Genomic DNA, 19,536 nt, shown 5'->3' on the forward strand with positions numbered 1-19,536 from the left:
TTCTTCCTAAGCCTCTCGTGGACACCTCAGCCTCCACAGGAACGTGACTAAGCCCATTCCCTTTCCCCCCAAGGACCCCACTTCCCCCACCTCCTCTTCCGGCAAAGCTATCTTCACTGGAGGTCTGCCTGGGGTCTGGCAGGGTACTCATACTTTACATGCAACAGTCGTTTAAACTCACTAATCTTCCACAAATGTCAAGTGTGCATGCAGAGGTTAAGTTGACTCTGACTAGAACCAATATTTTATTATTTGGGGGGGGCTGGGGGAGTCATCACTGACTCCTCTGATAAGCAGCTACTCCCCTGGGGGAAGAGAGGCGTGCTAACCTCAAATTTTCTGACTTCTTATCTGTCACCGTCATGTGCAGCGAGTAAAATGCTCTGGTCACCACTTCTGTGTTTTCTGTGAGCAAAATCCCTTTCTGTGCTTAACCTCAGTGAAGTTAGGTTGTCACAACCACGTCTTGAAGAATAAAGCTCTTGTTCAAGAAAGTTGCAGCTATTTTATTCATTTATTTACTTTTATTTGAAAGAGAGAGAAATGGGCATGCCAGAGCCTCTAAGCTGTTGCCAACAAACTCCAGGCACATGGGTCACCTCGTGTGTCTTGGCTTACATAGGTCCTGGGGAATTGAACCTGGTTCCTTTGGCTCTGCAGGCAAGTGCCTTAACCACCAAGCCATCTCTCCAGCCATGCAGCTACTTTTTCTTTAAGTTTCCTCTTCATTTTTTGTAGACGTGCAAGTATGACGCATTATTTTAGTTCATCATTCCAATACATCTGATATAAAATGAATCACCTATGTAGTGTTGCTGTAAGTTATGGTTTCCTTTGTTCAATTATTTGTCTTTTTGTTGTCTTACATATTCAATTACTCAAAATTTTATTGGCTACTAAAATAGTAACTTATAGACTAGAAGAAATAGTATAGTTCTTTAGAAAGTTAAAATACTTGGGCTGGAGAGACAGCTCAGCGGTTAAGGTGCTTGCCTGCAAAGACTAAGGACCCAGGTTCAATTCCCCAGTACCTACGTAAGCCAGATGCACAAGGTAACACATGTGTCCAGAGTTCATTTGCAGTGGCTAGAGGCCCTGGTATAGCCATTCTCTCTTTCTCTCTCTCTCTCTCTCTCTCTCTCTCTCTCTCCCTCCCTCTTTCTCTCTCAAATAAATAAATATTTGCTAATATTTATTTATTTTACAGAGAGAGAGAAGGGGCATGCCAGAGCCTTTAGCCACTGCAAACAAACTCCAGATGCATGCACCACCTTGTACATCTGGCTTACATGGGTACCGGGGAATCGAACCTGGGACCCTTGGCTTTGCAGGCAGGCTCCTAAGTGCTAAGCCATTCCTCCAACTCTAAAATATTTTTAAGTTAAAATATTTATCAGGATATATACTCCTAATTTGTGATAATATACTCTAAGTCCTTTCATATTTACCCTCAATAATTTTTATTCTATAAAAAAGTCACATTTAAAATCTTAAATTGAGCCAGGCATGGTGGCATGCGCCTTTAATTTCAGCACTCAGGGGGCAGGAATAGGAGGATCACTGTGAGTTGAAGGCCAGGCTAAGACTATCTAGTGAATTCCAGATCAGCCCAGACTAAAGCAAGACCCTGCCACAAAAAGCAAAACAAAGCAAAAATCTTAAATTATGAACTACAGATTTTAACAGACATTGAGTAACATTTTGTTTATTTGAAAGGATAATATTTTCAAGAACATTCCCCCTAAGTGATTAGGAATGGCCATAGTCAAGAAGCTAGCCATGCCGGGCATGGTGGCACACGCCTTTAATCCCAGCACTCGGAGGCAGTGGTAGGAGGATCACCATGAGTTCGAGGCCATCCTGAGATTACCCAGTGAATTCCAGGTCAGCCTGGGCTACAGAGAGACCTTATCTGGAAAAACAAAAAAAAATTAAAGGAGCTAGCCATGTGGGCCAGTCTCCCATAGCCACCACCTATATCCCTTCCCTGAAGGCTAGCAGCTAGGAAGACCATAGTATTCACGTCCTAAGCTTCTCCTCTATGAGGTCACTTCAGGTTGATGGTCACAGCTCCTGTGCTGGCCTTTGTCCCTCTGGGTCTAGAAACTGCTCTCTTACCCACTTTGCCCCTCAGGAGGAGATGAACCCATGCTTCCAGCCCTGAGGACCCAACGCACCTTCATGGTGATTCCCTACTCGCTCTGTAACTGTGAAAGTATCTACCCATGTTGCATTTCTTCAAATATAATCATCTGCAAGCCCTGGGATTTGTGACCAGGGTGTCATCCTTCATGCCAGCTTAACTCCATTTCCACAAGGAGACAGGTTCTCAGACTAAGTCACCCTGTGGAACTTAACGTGGTGCACTGAGTATGGAATTATAGCACTCATCAAAGCTTGCAATTATGTCACTTTACATATTTAATCAATCTCTCTTTTTCTCTCTCTGTTTCCCTACCCTTCTTTTCCCCTCTCCTCTTCCCAGACTGTAAGCTCCTTGAAGGCAAAACCATGTCTTCTTTTTCTCCCTTGTAGCTATAGAAAGAAGTTCAGTGTTCCCCACCTTGTAATAAATAGGCCTTGCTGCTGGACTTAATCTCTGGATTGTACTATTATTTTTTTAATTTTATTTATTTATTTATTTGACAGGGAAAGAGGGGGAGAGAGAATGGGTGCACCAGGGCCTCCAGCCACTGCAAACGAACTCCAGACACATGTGCCATCTTCATCATCTGGCTAACGTGGGTCCTGGGGAATCGAACCTGGGTCCTTTGGCTTTGCAGGCAAATGCCTTAACCGCTAAGCCATCCCTCCAGCCCGATTGTACTATTACTATGCCTATATTCTTGTAGCATTTTTTAACTCAGAGAGAATTAAAACATGAATTGTGTCTCTCAATTGTACCACCACCCTGCATGCAGCATGTTTAACAAACATCTGTTGCACTAAAGTGAAGGCTCGCAGGAAGCTGTCCATTTGTTGTAACAAAATGGTCTCCACCAATATTCACTTTGGCCCAGACCTTGGACAAACACCAAAGATCGAGTATGTTCTAAGAACAGCCAATGAACTGTCTGGTGCAGAAAAGACGCTATTCTTAGAGTTCCATTTATTTTCCTTTATGATGTGAAATTCTTTTCTCTTCCACAATACATGTGGCCTAAATTAAATTGAAAAGATTGTATGCCCTTACTGTCGAGTTTTATAATATCTTTCCCTAAAATTGATATCTCTCCATTGCTTAAATGTTATTTTGGCCAAAAAAAAAAAAATATTCCCCTGCCTGAACGCATTTTTTTTTAAAAAAAATTTGTTTATTATTTATTTATTTGAGAGTGACAGACAGAGAAAGAGGGGGAGAGAGAGAGAGAATGGACATGCCAGGGCTTCCAGCCACTGCAAACGAACTCCAGATGCATGTGCCCCCTTGTGCATCTGGCTAACGTGGGTCCTGGGGAATCGAGCCTCGAACCGGGGTCCTTAGGCTTCACAGGCAAGCGCTTAACCGCTAGGCCATCTCTCCAGCCCCTGAACGCATTTTTTAAATGGAAATGACATAACATGAATATGATCGTATCCTGAAGCTGTTGAAAATATTAAAGTCAAGGCTTCCAGTGACTATGAGGTGAAATTTTTCAAAGCTTGTGAGACTTTGAACTGCTCTGCACACTAGTGTGTACTAAAGAGGCAATGCCACGGCCAGCCATTGCCAAGGAATGTCGGAGGAGGCACAGCTCCCCAAGGGGAATCATTAGCAAGCAGCTTACCCGTTCTCATCACATGCCCTAACTCTAACAATTTATGATGGGGGCCCCCTCTAGAAGTTGTGGTATCACTTGGTGTCAAACAGAGCAGAAGTGGTCCCAATCTACTGATAACTACACAGGTTGTAGAAAAATTATCATTAAAAAAAAAAAAAGTTTCACCGGGTTTGGTGGCACATGCCTTTAATCCCAGCACTTGGGAGGCAGAGGTAGGACTGCCATGAGTTCAAGGCCACCCTGAGACTACAGAGTGATTTCCAGGTCAGCCTGAGCTAGATTGAGACCTTACCTCAAAAAAGAAAAAGAAAACAAAAGTCTAATTTGGAGCTAGAGAGATTGCTTAGTGGTTAAGGTGCTTGTCTGCAAGGCCAAAGGACCATTTTTCAATTCCCCAGGACCCACGTAAGCCAGATGTACCAGATGACACATGCATCTGGAATTCATTTGCAGTATCTGGAAGCCCTGGCACACCTATTATCTTTCTTTCTCTCTCTTCTCTCTCTCTCTGTCTCTCTTTCTCTCCCTCTTCCCTCTCTCAAATAAATAAATAAAAATAAAAATATTTTTAAAATAAAATCTAATTTGGGGATAGAGAGATTGCTTAGTGGTTAAGGCGTGTGTCTGTAAGGCCAAAGGACACAGGTTCAGGTCCCAAGTACCCACGTAAGCCAGATGCACAAAGTGGCACATGCATCTAGAGTTCACTTGCAGTAGCTAGAAGCCTTGGCACACCCATTCTTTCTCCCTCTCTCTCTCTCTCATCAATAAATAAAATATTTTTTAAAAAAAAAAGAAAAAGAAAATACCAAAAAAATCTAATTTGGGCATGGAGACATGGCTCAGTGGTTAAAGGCACTGCTTACAAAGCCTGAGGGCCTGGGTTTGATTCCCAGCACCCACATAAAGCCAAATGCACAAAGTGGTGCACGTGTCTGGAGTTCATCTGTACTGGCAGAAGGCACTGGTGCACCCATACCACTCTCTCTGGGTCTTCCTCCCTCCCTGACCCTCAAATAAATAAATAAGCTATTTTTAAATAAAGAAAAAGTCACCAGGAATGGTGGCGCACCCCTTTAATCCCAGCACATGGGAGGCCAAGGTAGGAGGATTTCCATGAGCTCAAGGCCAACCTGAGACTACATGGTGAATTACAGGTCAGCCTGGACTAAAGCAAGAGCCTGCCTCAAAAAAAAAAAAAAGTCTAATTTGGATGAATTTATATTCGTATCAGCTGAAATAATCAACATTAATAAACTCTCAACATATATTTTGCTTGTCTTTTTTTTAGAACTTAGAATAGCTTATCAAACACAATGTGGAGAGTCTCTATGTCTTTGAAAAATAACCTTAGAAGCATCTTAGTGGTGGTGCACTTGCCTGGCATACATAAACCTCAGTACTGTAAGAGGAAAGCAAGAAAGAAATCTCATTTGTATGTTTTCAGGTTCAAATATAACCACCGGCGTTGTAGCTCTATCAAAAGGGGGGCCATCCTTTTCAAAATAACCATTGTAAACATCTAAATATTTGTATCTGGGAGATTGTATTAGGAGATGCATGAAACTGATACTCATTTCCATTTTCTCTTCTATTTCTACCACATGATAGAAGCTCAGGAGGAAAAAAAAAGATGCCCAACAGGTGGGTTGTGTCCAAAAGATTAAAAATGGAACTAAAGCTGGGGGTGGGGCACACCCTTTTAATCCCAGCACTTGGGAGACAGAGGTAGGAGGATCGCCGTGAGTTTGAGGCCACCCTGAGACTACAGAGTGACTCCATACAGGGAAGCCCTACCTAAAAAAAAAAAAAAAAAAAAAAAACGGAAGAAAAAAGATGTGGATGGGTTCTAGTTTCTTCTGCTTCATCTGATTTTGATCGTATATCTGAGGAGGGAAGGCTGAGGTAAGGAGTCGGTCATCGGATCCATACAGCCCCTTTGCTCTCTGCTGACAGGTTTCCATGATCAACCCACAAATTTTTGATAGTGACCCCTACTCAAATAAATACTGAACTGAGAGGCAGTGCACAGTATAGATGTATGTGTATTTCAAAGGAAAATGTAGCCAGAGCAGAGGTTGTTGCCTAGATTTGTGTTTTGTTTTTTTTTTTTTGCTGGTTAGATTTGTTTTTTATTTATTTACTTTTTTTTTAGAGAGAGAGAGAATTGGTGCACCAGGGTCTCAGCCACTGCAATTGGACTCCAGGTGCTTGCGCCACCTAGTGGGCATGTGCGGCCTTGCGCTTGCCTCACCTTTGGCAACTGGCTTACATGGGATCTGGAGAGTCGAACATGGGTCCTTAGGCTGCACAGGCAAGCGCCTTAACTGCTAAGCCATCTCTCCAGCACACCCCACCTTTTTCTTTTTTTCTTTGTACCACTAAAAGTACTCAAAAAGCTTTACATTTCAGTGAGTTAACACCTAGGAAGAACACCCCTTTCTGTTACTAAGTTCCCAGAAAGCAGCCCTGATTAGGGCTCAGAAGTGGAACTTCTGAGGTAAAGATCATGTGGGTGAGATCTGTCCCTACAGACAGGCTCAGGGTCACCCACCCTCCTCATTTCCAGCTGCATTTCGATTTCCTCCAAATTGCTGACTGAATGCCACGTCGTGATGGTATGTTTGCCATTGGGAAAGGAGGGGCTTCAGAGGCACCGGCCGGTCACAGGCTCTGCCTTTCAAAGAGCAAGTAGACTGATGGCTTGGTGAACAGGCTTCCTTATGGAGAGAGGCGAAAATAAGTCGAAGGACAATTCAGAGTTTCAAAGGAGACTGCACTGGAATTATGGAGCTATCTCCTGAATTCATAATGACGCTCGTTAGGCCAAGAGATGTGTTAAGGAACAGAATCTGGCTATAGTTAGTTCTCCCTAAAATGGCATCTACCTTAGCATCTAAAAAAATTTTTTATTGTTTTATATAAATTTATTTATTTGAGAAGCCGGGCATGGTGGCGCACGCCTTTAATCCCAGCACTCAGGAGGCAGAGGTAAGAGGATTGCCATGAGTTCGAGGCCACCCTGAGACTCCATAGTGAATTCTAGGTCAGCCTGTGCTAGAGTGAGACCCTACCTCGAAAAACCAAAAAAAAAAAAATTATTTATTTGACAGCGACAGAGAAAGAGGCATATAAAGAGAGAGAATGGCCACGCCAGGGCCTCCAGCCACTGCAAAGGAACTCCAGACACATGTACCCCCCTTGTGCATCTGGCTAATGCGGGTCCTGGGGAATCGAGCTTCGAACCAGGGTCCTTAGGCTTCACAGCCAAGCGCTTAACCACTGAGCCATTTCCCCAGGCCTAATTTTTATTTATTTATTTGAGAGAGGGAGAGAGAAAGAGGCAGACAGACAGAGAGAGAACGGGCATGCCAGGGCCTCAAACTCTCGACGTATGCACCACCTTGTGCATCTGGCTTATGTGGGTCCTGGGGAATCAAACCTGGGTTCTTTGGTTTTGCAGGCAAATGCCTTAACTGCTTAGCCATCTCTCCAGCCCTAGCTTAGCATTTTTATGAGGACCCACAAAACCACCACATTATAAACCAGGAACTTTCGCCTCTAAAAAGACATACAATCTCTCTGAGCCTCTGTTCCTTCCTTGGAAAATAAGAATAATGGAAAGAGAGGTTGCTGGAGGCCCTGGCATGCCCATTCTCTTGTCTCTCGTTCTCTCTGTCTCTCTCTCTCTCAAATTAAACAAATAAAGATTTTAAAAAGGAAATAAACAACCAGGTGTGGTGGCACACGCCTTTAACCCCAGCACTCAGAGGCAGAGGTAAGAGGATCGCCATGAGTTCAAGGCCACCCTGAGACTACATAGTGAGTTCCAGGTCAGCCTGAGCTACAGTGAGACCCTACCTCAAAAAACAAAAACAAAATTAAATTAAACTTAAAAGAAAAGAAAAGGAATAAACAGAAAGCTAGGAAGGACACAGATGATCTCAATCGCACCATCAACCAACTGGATATATTGGCGGCAGAATGTACCTTCTCCTCAAGCTGCTATGAGACAGTCACCAAGGCAGATGACATTCCGGGCAAAAACGCCACACTGCCACTATCGGGAAGAATTGAAGTCAGACAATGTTTGCTCTCATGCTACGATGAAATTCAACTAGAAATTAGTAATAGAAAGTAACGGGGAAAAAAAAAAATCCCCAAATACAAGGAGATCAAAAAACACACTCCTACATAAAACGTGTCAAAGAGGAAATGCCAAGAGAAAGTTAAAGATATTTTAAACAGAGTGAAAATAAAAACACAGCCTTTAAAAAGGGGGGGAGGGGAAGCCAGGCGCGGTGGCGCACACCTTTAATCCCAGCACTCAGGAGGCACAGGTAGGAGGATCGCCATGAGTTTGAGGCCACCCTGAGACTACAGAGCAAATTCCAAGTCAGCCTGAGCTACAGTGAGACCCTACCTTGAAAAAACAAATAAAAGGGGGGTGGGTGATGGGCTGCAATGATGGCTTGGTGGTTAAGGAGCTTGCCTGCAAAGCCTAAAGACTCAGGTTTGATTCCCCAGGTCCCACGTAAGCCAGATGCACAAGGTGGCACATGGTTTGGAGTTTGCTTGCAGTGGCTAGAGGCCCTGACATGCCCATTCTCACTCTCTCTCCTTCTCTCTGTCTCTAATAAATAAATAAATGAAAATAAATTCATTAAAAAAAAACAGGCTATCAGAATCTGGTGGATACAGCAAGAGTGATTCTTGGAAGAGCAAGATTTCAGTCAGGAACCTAGCAACAACAGATAAATTAAATCCAAAGTAAGCAGAATAGAAGTCTAAATTACAGCAGAAAAACTTGATATTGAAAGCAGAAAATCAATAGCAAAAAAATCAATGAAGCCAGTGGTTCCTTGCAAAGATAATTGAAATAAATAAGCCTTTATCTAGGCTACTGGCATAATAAAGGAAGACAAAATTAGTAACATCAGGGGGCTTGAGAGATAGCTCAATGGTTAAGGCCCATTTTCCCTCTTTCGCACATTCTCTCTCTCTCTCTCTCTCTCTCTCTCTCTCTCTCTCTCTCTCTCTCTCAATCTCACAAACAAATAAAGTGATACCAATCAAAATCTCTACACTGGAGTTTCAAGTGCAGGAAGTGGTTTAAAAAATATATATGTAATATATGGAACTGTTTTACATGAGCTGCTTGAAATTACCCACTGGGCTATCTTCCCCAGCCCAGCAAAGCTTACATGGAACCATCAGGAACTGATCACCATTCAGCTAGTAGAAACTATTAATACAATTACAAAGATCATCGAAAATGCAAAACAAAACAAAAAAAAATGAGGCTGGGACTGGTGCTAGAGAGATGGCCCATTCTCTCTCTCTCTCTCTCTCTCTCTCTCTCTTCCTCTCTCAAATAAATAAGTTAAATTAAAGTAATTTAAAAAAAATACAAATTTTAAAATGGGGTTGGAACCGGGTGTGGTGGTGTACGCCTTTAATCCCAGCACTCAGGAAGTAGAGGTAGGAGGATTGCTGTGAGTTCGAGGCCACCCTGAGACTACATAGTGAATTCCAGGTCAGCCTGAGCTAGAGTGAGACCCTACCTCGAAAAACCAAAAAAAAAAAAAAGAAAATGGGGTTGGAGGACCCAGCAGTTAAGTTGCTTACCTGCAAAGCCTAATAACCCTGGTTTGTTCCCCAGTACCCACAGAGAGCCACATGCGTCTGGAGTTCTTTGCAGTAGCAGGAGGCCCTAGTGAGCCCATTCTCCCGCTCTCGCTCTCTCTCTCTCTCTCTCTCTCTCTCTCTCTCTCTCTCTCTCTCATTCTTTTCTCTATATCTCTCTGCTTACAAATAAATAAATTAAAATGTTTGGAAAAATGCAATGAACGATGCATCTTCAGTGTCTGGGCTTCCTATACGCTCCACCCAGGAAGATCTTCCAGTCTCTACCAGTTCCCTAGGGGGGAACTCTGCATGGACAGGAGTCCCCAGGACTCCAGAGACCTTCTCCCAAACCACCCTCTGGCTTTTTCGAGTGAGGGAGGAGGAAGGAGGGCACCAAGCACCGTCACACCACATTAGCTGTGTCGATGACAGACATGTCGGCTGAAAGTGAATCATCGTTGAGAAATTGTTTTGGTGCAAAAGCCAAACACAAAGACTCCACCAAACAAACCGTTTTTATGAAAAGATTTCATGTTAACAACAGTCCCTTCCGGAAATGATGAAACATGACTCATTAACATAGAACAACTCGTTTTCCAGGCACAGTACAATTATCACAGAAGCAGCACCCTGGGCACAAAGCTCTTATCTCTGGAGGCCCAGAGGCCAGGCTGGGTGATGACGCAATGTCCTCTGCCGTGTCGTCCTTATTTAATTAGCTTTTGCTTCAAAATTGAGCCCGATCTTTTCCGCCCTGCAAAGGTAATGGCGCAGCTAAATTCTCCCTGTTTTTACCATAGCCGTACCAAACACCATGGCCCCACCACAATGTCCCTTCAAAGAGATCAGAGCATCTGTGTGACCTGTTAACCACCCACTTCTTATCCACTGCCTGAACATAATAGTCCCTGACCTAAATAGCTATGTCTCCCTGTAACTAAGACTGTCTCCTTCCACACTCTACGCAACAGGGCTCCTTACCGGGAGAATTTCTCTGGACTGATGTGAATTATGCAAAGGGGAAATTGTTTGTATTGATAAAAAACTAGGGGAAAGGTTGGGTTTAAAAAATAATCAAGAAACAGGCAAAAGAGATAGCTTAGCGGTTAAAGCACTTGCCTGCAAAGCCTAAGGAACCAGGTTCAATTCCCCAGTCTTCATGTAAGCCAAATGCACATGATGGTTCATGCATCTGGACTTTGTTTGCAGTGTCTAGACGCCCTCACATACCCATTCTCTCTCTTTCTCTCTCTCTTTCTTTCTCTCTCTCACACACAAACATAAATACATAAAAATAAAATGTTTTTTTTAATTGTTTGTTCATTTTTATTTATTTATTTGAGAGTGACAGAGAGAGAGGGAGAGAGAGAAAGAGAGAAAGAAACAGAGAGAGAGAAAGAGAGAGAGAGAAGATGGGCACGCCAGGGCCTCCAGCCACTGCAAATGAACTCCAGATGCATGTGCCCCTTTGTGCATCTGGCTAACGTGGGTCCTGGGGAATTGAGCCTTGAACCAGGGTCCTTAGGCTTCACAGACAAGCATTTAACCGCTAAGCCATCTCTCCAGCCCAAAATAAAATATTTTTAAAATATATATTTATTTTATTTATTTGAGGGAAAGAAAGAGGCAGAGAGAGAGAGAGAGAGAGAGAGAGAGAGAGAGAGAGAAGAGAGAATGGCCATGCCAGGGCCTCCAGCCACTGCAAACTAACTCCAGATGCATGGGCCCCCTTGTGCATCTGGCTAACGTGGGTCCTGGAGAGTTGAACCAGAATTCTTTGGCTTTGCAGGCAAATGCCTTAATCGCTAAGCTATCTCTCCAGCCTGAAAATTTTATCTTGACTTATTTATTTTATTTATTTTTGTTTATTTTTATTTATTTATTTGAGAGCAACAGAGAGAAAGAGAAAGAGAGAGAGAATGGGTATGCCAGGGCTTCCAGCCACTGCAAACAAACTCCAGACGCATGCACCCCCTTGTGCATCTGGCGAACGTGGGTCCTGGAGAATCGAGCCTTGAACCAGGGTCCTTAGGCTTCACAGGCAAGTGCTTAACCTCTCAGCCATCTCTCCAGCCCCTGACTTATTTATTTGAGAGAAAAAGACAGAAACAGAGTGAAAGAGGTAGAGAGAGAGAATGGGTGACCGGGGCCTCCAGCCGCTATAGACAAACTCCAAAAGCATGTACTACATTGTGCATCTGGCTTACTTGGGTCCTGGATAACCAAACCTGGGTCCTTTAGCTTTGCAGGCAAGCACCTTAACCACTAAGCCTTCTCTCCAGCCTAAAATATATATATATATTTTTTTTGGTTTTTCAAGATAGGGTCTCACTCTAGCTCAGGCTGACCTGGAGTTCACTATGGAGTCTCAGGGTGGCCTCAAACTCAGGGCAATCCTCCTACCTCTGCTTCCTGAGTGCTGGTATTAAAGGTGTGTGCCACCATGCCCAGACAAAATAAAATATTTTTGTTTAATCAAGAATAGGGCTACAAAGATTAGTGCCACATCCTAGGTAACATAGCTTACCTTGGTAGTTATGTAAAGATGGAAATCTTAAGTTTACATTAAACATTTCACTATTTAAATACAAAAAAAAAAAAAGAAAAAGAATAGGGCTGAGCTGGGCATGGTGGCGCATGCCTTCAATCCCAGCACTCCGGAGGCAGAGGTAGAAGGATCACCATGAGTTCAAGGCCACCCTGAGACTACAGAGTGAATTCCAGGTCAGCCTGAGCTAGAGTGAGACCCTACCTCGGAAAAAAAAAACAAAAAAAAAAAACAGGGCTGGAGAGATGGCTAAGCAGTTAAGGCATTTGCCTGCGAAGCCTAAGGACCCTGGCTCGGTTTCCCAGAACGCACATAAACCAGATGCACATGGTAGCACATGCGTCTGGAGTTCATTTACTTTGTCTAAAGACCCTGGCATGCCCATCCCTTCTCCCCACCCCCTAATAAATAAATTAATTAAAATATTTTAAATATTTTACTTGTATATTTATTTATTTGACAGAGGAAAAGAGGCAGAGAGAGAGAATGGGCACACCAGGGTCTCCAGCCTCCGCAAACGAGCTCTAGACTCATGCATCACCTTGTGTATCTGGCTTCTGTGGGACCTGGGGAACTGAACCTGGGTCCTTTAGCTTTGCAGGCAAGCACCTTAACTGCTAAGCCATCCCTCCAGCCCTTTTAAAAAAATTATTTTTATATTTATTTATGTGACAGAAAGAGAAAATATTTGTTTAAAAAAATCAAGAATAATAGGGTGGAGCTGGAGAGATGGCTTAGCGGTTAAGCGCTCGCCTGTGAAGCCTAAGGACCCCGGTTCAAGGCTCGGTTCCCCAGGTCCCACGTTAGCCGGATGCACAAGGGGGCGCACGCGTCTGGAGTTCGTTTGCAGAGGCTGGAAGCCCTGGCGCGCCCATTCTCTCTCTCTCCCTCTATCTGTCTTTCTCTCTGTGTCTGTCGCTCTCAAATAAATAAATTAAAAATGAACAAAAAAAATATTAAAAAAAAAAAGAATAATAGGGTGAAGGAAAGCAAATGGCAGAGAAGGAATGCGGGCTTTATAAGTATCATAATCGCTAGCATCAAGTACTATGTCCTCACACTACGCCAAGCTTCTTGCCTGTACTCACGTTAATCATTCAATCACCGCACAAGACAGAAAGTTCTTAGTCAAGCCCATTCATGCCAGTGAGGACGTATAGCGTAGCCGGGCCACCAGCCTAACTCCTTTTGGATCCCGCAGCAAAGGTTGCTCGTGTACAAGACTGGATCTATGGTTCCATTTCAATTCCCTTTCCCTGGAGCCACACCCCCTTCCATGTGACTTGGTAGCTTGGTGTCACTAGAGAAGAGCTATGTCCATCTGCCTCTGAACTTACAGGCAGAGCTAAAACTAGAGCACGGTCTTGTGACTTGCTTTCTGATAATGGGATGTGAGGGCCTCTGGTGATACTTGCCTTCCTATAATGCTCCCAAAATTCATGTCCACCCGACATGTAATCTGATTTTGTTTATTTATTTATTTATTTAAGAGCGACAGACAGAGGAAGATGCAGAGAGAGAGAGAGGAAAAATGGGCCCTCCAGGGCCTCCAGCCACTGCAAACAAATTCTAGACACGTGCGCCCCCTTGTGCATCTGGCTAACGTGGGACCTGGGGAATCGAACCTCGAACCGGGATCCTTAGGCTTCACAGGCAAGCGCTTAACCGCTAAGCCATCTCTCTAGCCCGTAATCTGATTTGGAAATAGTAATATGATTAAAGGTCAGAAGTGATAATAAACTACATGAAGGCCATAAACCCAAAGGGTGTGCAAAGATAGGTCCCACAAAGAGACAGACGCAAACACTGGAGTGATTCTGCCCCAAGCTAAGGAATAAGTGTAGCCAACGCAAGCTAGAAGAGACAAGGAAAGCCCTTCTCCACAATGTGGAGGGAGCGAGGCCCTGCCAAAATCCTTTTGAAACATTTTTATTTATTTGCGAGGATTAAGAGAGAGAGAGAGAAAAAGAGACGAGAGAGAGAATGTGTGTATCAGAGCCTCTGACCCCTGAAAAGGGACTCCAGGTACAAGCATCACTTTGTGCATCTGGCTGGTATGGTGGTACACACCTTTCATCTCAGCACTTGCGAGGCAGAGGTAGGATCACCGTGAGTTCGAGGCCAGCCTGAAACTACATACTGAATTCCAGGTTGGCCTGGGCTAAAGATATTCCCTACCTTGCGGGGCGGGGCGGGGGGGGGACACTTTGTGTATCTGGCTTTACATGGGTACTGGGAAATCAAACCCTATAAGCAACTGCCTTAACCACTGAGCAATCTCTCCAGCCCCCTATTGACATCTTATTTTTATTTATTTATTTGACAGAGAGAGAGAGAAAAAAAAAAGAGAATGGGCATGCCAGGGCCTCCAGCCACTGCAAAGGAACTCCAGATGCATGTACCTCCTTGTACATCTGGCTAACGTGAGTCCTGGGGAATCAAACCTGGGTCCTTTGGCTTTGCAGGCAAACACCTTAACCACTAAGCCAATCCTCTTGATTTTAGACTTCTAGCTCTGAGAACTGAGTAAGAACAGATTCCTCTTATTTTGGATGGCTGGCTGATTGGTTTCCTGAGGCAAGGCTCCGCTCTACCTCTCGCTGACCTAAAACTCACGCTGTAGCCGCGGGCTGTTCTTGAACTCACAGCAATCCTCCTATCTCCACCTCCTTCTGTTTCAAGGAACCATGTTTGCAGTCCTACAAAACAAATCACATCCGTTTCCCATCTCTTGGAGAGGAGCTTCCTTCAGATAGCCGTTGCCTTTGAGCCCAGGGGGGACACGTGGGGAGTAGACCACAGACTTGTGTGAGCAGAGACGCCCACCAGCCAGGCAGCCATCAGCTGGCAAAGTCACCAGGGAGACAGTAAATTCCCACTGTTTGGCAAGCCAGCTGCATTTCAGAATGGCCCATAGAGCGGCGTTTTTACTCCTACGGGTAAGAAATACACTGTGGCGGGCCTTGGTGGCGCCCGCCTTTCATCCCAGCACTCTGGAGGCAGAGGTAGGTGGATTGCTGTGAGTTCGAGGCCACCCTGAGACTCCATAGTGAATTCCAGGTCAGCCTGGGCTAGAGTGAAACACTACCTCAAAAAAAATAAAAATAAAAATAAAAAACTAAAACAAAAAAAGAAAAAAGAAAGAAATACACTGTGTCTGCCTCCTGTGGGGTCAAGTGAGGCCGCTCACCTATTCCCCACGCGATGCGACACAAGGGTGATACGATGCAGACCAAGCCGAGTTCTGTCTCCTAAACCCCCACATGCTCTTCCTCTTCTCCATCAGCCCCAGAAACCCCGGGTGCTGAGCAGCGAAGCTTGGCACCCCGCATTCCCTCGCTGCTCTACACCTGTCTCTCATTTTCCTAGACATAAACTTCTACTGAACCAAGCCTATGCTGTTACAGTTTATTGCTTACAGAAACCCAGTTGCCCTAACTAATAAAGGAAACGTGAGGAACTTGTCCATGCCTAAATAGTAACTAAGGGTAAAACAAGGACTCAGGTTGTGTCTGTCTTATATTTCAGTACCCAGCCTATTTTTTTTTAATTTTTAATTATTCGCAAGCAGAAAGAGAGAAAGAGAGAGAGAGAGAGAGAAAAGAAAGAAACAAAGAGAATAGGCCCACCAGAGCTTCTGGCCACTGCAAATGAACTCCAGATGCATGCGCCACTTTGCACATCTGGCTTTATGTGAGTGCTGGGGAATCGAACCCAGGACATTCGGCTTTGCAGGCAAGCACCTTAACCGCTGAGCCATCTCCCCGGCCCCCAACCTATTATTAATTAAAACAGATAGCCTCCTGCCTTGGTGATCAAACGTCAGGAAAGGGAAAGGAAAATTCTCTTTGATTTGACATGAGAGAAGTTATTGAGACAAGAGGTTGGAGAGGGATGGCCTATCAGAGCAAAATCTGAGACAACAGAAATTAACAGGTAGGTCCAAAATAACCAGATAATAACATGTACCACACATGTAGTACTTACTCTGCACCAGGCACTCTTGGGAACACCTCGTGTACTCCTTTCCAAAGAGGTACCATGGTTAATATTATCGCTGGAGTGAGGAAGCTGACCACCAGGGATTGAGTTGACTTATTCAAAAGCACACAGCCATACGGGAACAAGCTGGCCAGCCGTTGAAATGAATGAGCCAGCATGGCCGCAGAGTCACGGTGCCTGGAGAGCTCTTCGGGGTGAGGAAGAGAATGAATCACCGCTCAGAGGAACGAACACAGAGAGGGGAAAAGAGGAACAGCTGGGTCTCTAATCCCAGCACTTGGGAGGCAGTGGGAGGAGGATCTTCGTGAGTTCAAGGCCAGCCTAAGACTACACAGTAAATTCCAGGTCAGCCTGGGCTAGAGCGAGACCCTACCACAAAAAAATTAATTAATTAATTAATTAATTAATTAATTAAAAAGTACAATAGCGAGGCTTGGTGGCACATGCCTATAATCCCAGCAGCGAGGAGGCTGAGACAAGACGACTACCTGAGCTCCAGTAGTGACTCCCAAGTCAGCCAGAGTTACATAACAAAATCCTGTCTCAAAAAATAAATATGGGGGCTGCAGAGATGGCTTAGCAGTTAAGGCGTTTGCCTGCAAAGCCATAGAACCCAGGTTCTATTCCCCAGGACCCACGTAAGCCAGATGCACAAGGGGGCACGTGCATCTGGAGTTCGTTTGCAGTGGCTAGAGGCCCTGGTGCGTCCATTCTCTCCCTCTCCCTCTCGCTCTCTCTCTTCCTCTCTCTCTCTCTCTTCCATTCTCTCTATTTCTTTCTCTCTCTCAAAATGAAAAAATAAATAAAGAGCTGGGTGAGATGGCCCTTGCCTTTAATCCCACTACTCAGGAGGCCGAGGTAGAAAGATCACTGTGAGTGAGACCTACCTTGAATGAATAAATAAACAAATTAACAAACGGGACCAAGAGATGGTTCAATGGATGTAGCACTCACCACTCAAGCATGAATAACTGAGTTTGATACTCCCCAGACCCCAAGTTTAAAAGCCAGAAAGCATGGAGCGGGTCAGTCCACCATCCCGGCACTCTGGGGTGACATGGAACTGAGAGAATTTCCTAGAAGCTCTCTGTGAGCGCAGCGAAAGGCCACCGCGGCCGGGTGAGAGTCAAGGGAAAGCCCTCTTCAGATGGGATGAGCCAGCAATGACAGATGACCCAAAAGTTGTCCCCTAACTGCCACACATGTGCTCAGGCACACATGCACCTAAACACAGACAAACATAAATAAATAAATAAATAACAATTTTTAAACACAGTGTTCTTTTTTTAAATAAATTTATTTTTTTGTTCATTTTTATTTATTTATTTGAGAGTGACAGACAGAGAGGGAGATAGAGAGAGAATGGGCGCGCCAGGGCCTCCAGCCACTGCAAACGAACTCCAGACGCGTGCGCCCCCTTGTGCATCTGGCTAACGTGGGACCTGGGGAACCGAGCCTCGAACCGGGGTCCTTAGGCTTCACAGGCAAGCGCTTAACCGCTAAGCCATCTCTCCAGCCCACAGTGTTCTTATTATCTGCAGTAAACTGTGAAGGAGTAAAAGTCAGAATGTACTGCTAGCCTGGCCACCCGCCCCAGGGTGATGGTGATAAACACAGTGATCAATCAACCCCCGTCAAAGCAAAAATCCAGAGACGGAGCTGGAGGGATGGCTTAGTGGTCAAAACACTTGCCTGCGAAGCCCAGTGACCCAGGTTCGATTCTCCAGGTCCCACATACGTCAGATGCACAAGGTGATGCATGCGTCTGAAGTTCGTCTGCGGTGGTGAGAGGCCCTGGTGCGCCCATTCTCTCTCTCTATCTTTCTCTCTCTCTCTCTTCCTCCCTCCCTCCTTTTCTCTCTGTCTCAAAAGTAAGCTAATTTTTTTTAATCCAGAAGCTACAGAGAATTCAGCACTGAATCAGACTGCCAATAGTTCTGCCATGACTCAGAGAACATAGTGGAAGAGGGGGAACAGAAAGATTGTAAGAGCCACAGAGTGGGTAGGAATATCCTGAGGCACGGTCCCCCCACGCACACAGGAACTGACTGAGGAGGGCCTCCAGTATTACAGGATATGGAGAGAAAGGATAAAAGAGAACAACCTGTTATAGTTTATATAAAATACATATAAATAAATCATCTAAAAAAGTGAGAATGAACGTGAAAAGATTCACCAAAATGAGATAGAAGAATTTTTTTTTTTCTTTTTTGAGGTAGGGTCTCACACTAGTCCAGGCTGACTGACCTGGAATTCACTATGTAGTCTCAGGGTAGCCTTGAACTCACTGTGATCCTCCTACCTCTGCCTCCCAAGTGCTAGGATTAAAGGCATGTGCTACCACACCCGGCAGGAGAATTTTTTAAAATATGGCCATCATTACTTAAAATATCTACTTAAGGGCTGGAGAGATGACTTAGTAGGTAAGGCGCTTGCCTGAAAAGCCTAAGGACACAGATTCAATTCCCCAGAACCCCTGTAAACCAGATGCACAAGGTGGCATATGCGTCTGGAGTTCCTTCACAGTGGCTGGGGGCCCTGACGCGCCCATTCCCTCTCTATCTGTCTCTTTCTCTCTCACTCTCTCTCAACTAAACACATAAATAAATAATTTAAAAATAAATTATCTACTTAAGTATGAAAATGTTATTAATTTTTATCTTTAGCATTAAGCCATTTTTATTCTGGCTTAGGATATAAGGTCACACGCATAAAGGGCTTGCAGCTGCTACAAAGGGGACAGTGTGACCTGCTGATCTGAAGCTCTGAAGTTTGCCTGTTGTTAATTCCACACCAGACTTGCAAAGATAAATGACCTAAGCCAGTGACTTAGCTTCTAGCAAATATCATTTCCTCATCAGTAAGCTGTAGATAGTAAAAGTCCCTACCATCAAAGAGGAAAAAGATTTCTTAGCACATCTGACATATTTTTTTCTCAATTTTTTTTTTCTTTTTCTTTTTTTTTTCCGAGGTAGGGTCTCACTCTGGCTCAGGCTGACCTGGAATTCACTATGTGGTCTCAGGGTGGCCTCGAACTCTCGGCGATCCTCCTACCTCTGCCTCCCAAGTGCTGGGATTAAAGGCGTGCGCCACCAGGCCCGGCTCTATTTTTCTCAATTTTTGAAAGAAGCGATACAGTGGTAGAAATTGCTGGAAAATGGGCTATCAATGAATTGCTGACTCTTTTTCTTCCCCCTTCTTTTCCTTTCTTCTTTTTCTTTTTTTTTTTTAATTTTTTTTCATTTATTTTTAGTTATTTATTTGATAACAACAGACAGAGAGAGAAAGAGGCAGATAGAGAGAAAGAGAATGGGCGCACCAGGGCCTCCAGCCACTGCAAACAAACTCCAGACGCGTGCACCCCCTTGTGCATCTGGCTTACGTGGGTCCTGGGGAATCAAGCCTCGAACCTGGGTCCTTAGGCTTCACAGGCAAGTGCTTAACCGCTAAGCCGTTTCTCCAGCCCCATCTCCTTTTCCTTTTTGACAGAGTTTTGCCAGATAGCCTAGGCTGGTCTACTACAACTTGGCATTCCCCCTGCCTCAGTCTCCCAAGTGCTGGGTTTACAGAAATGCCTGGCTTTACAGACCGAGTTTT

Source organism: Jaculus jaculus, chromosome 20 (assembly GCF_020740685.1).
Source record: "Jaculus jaculus isolate mJacJac1 chromosome 20, mJacJac1.mat.Y.cur, whole genome shotgun sequence".
Lineage (NCBI taxonomy): Eukaryota > Metazoa > Chordata > Mammalia > Rodentia > Dipodidae > Jaculus > Jaculus jaculus.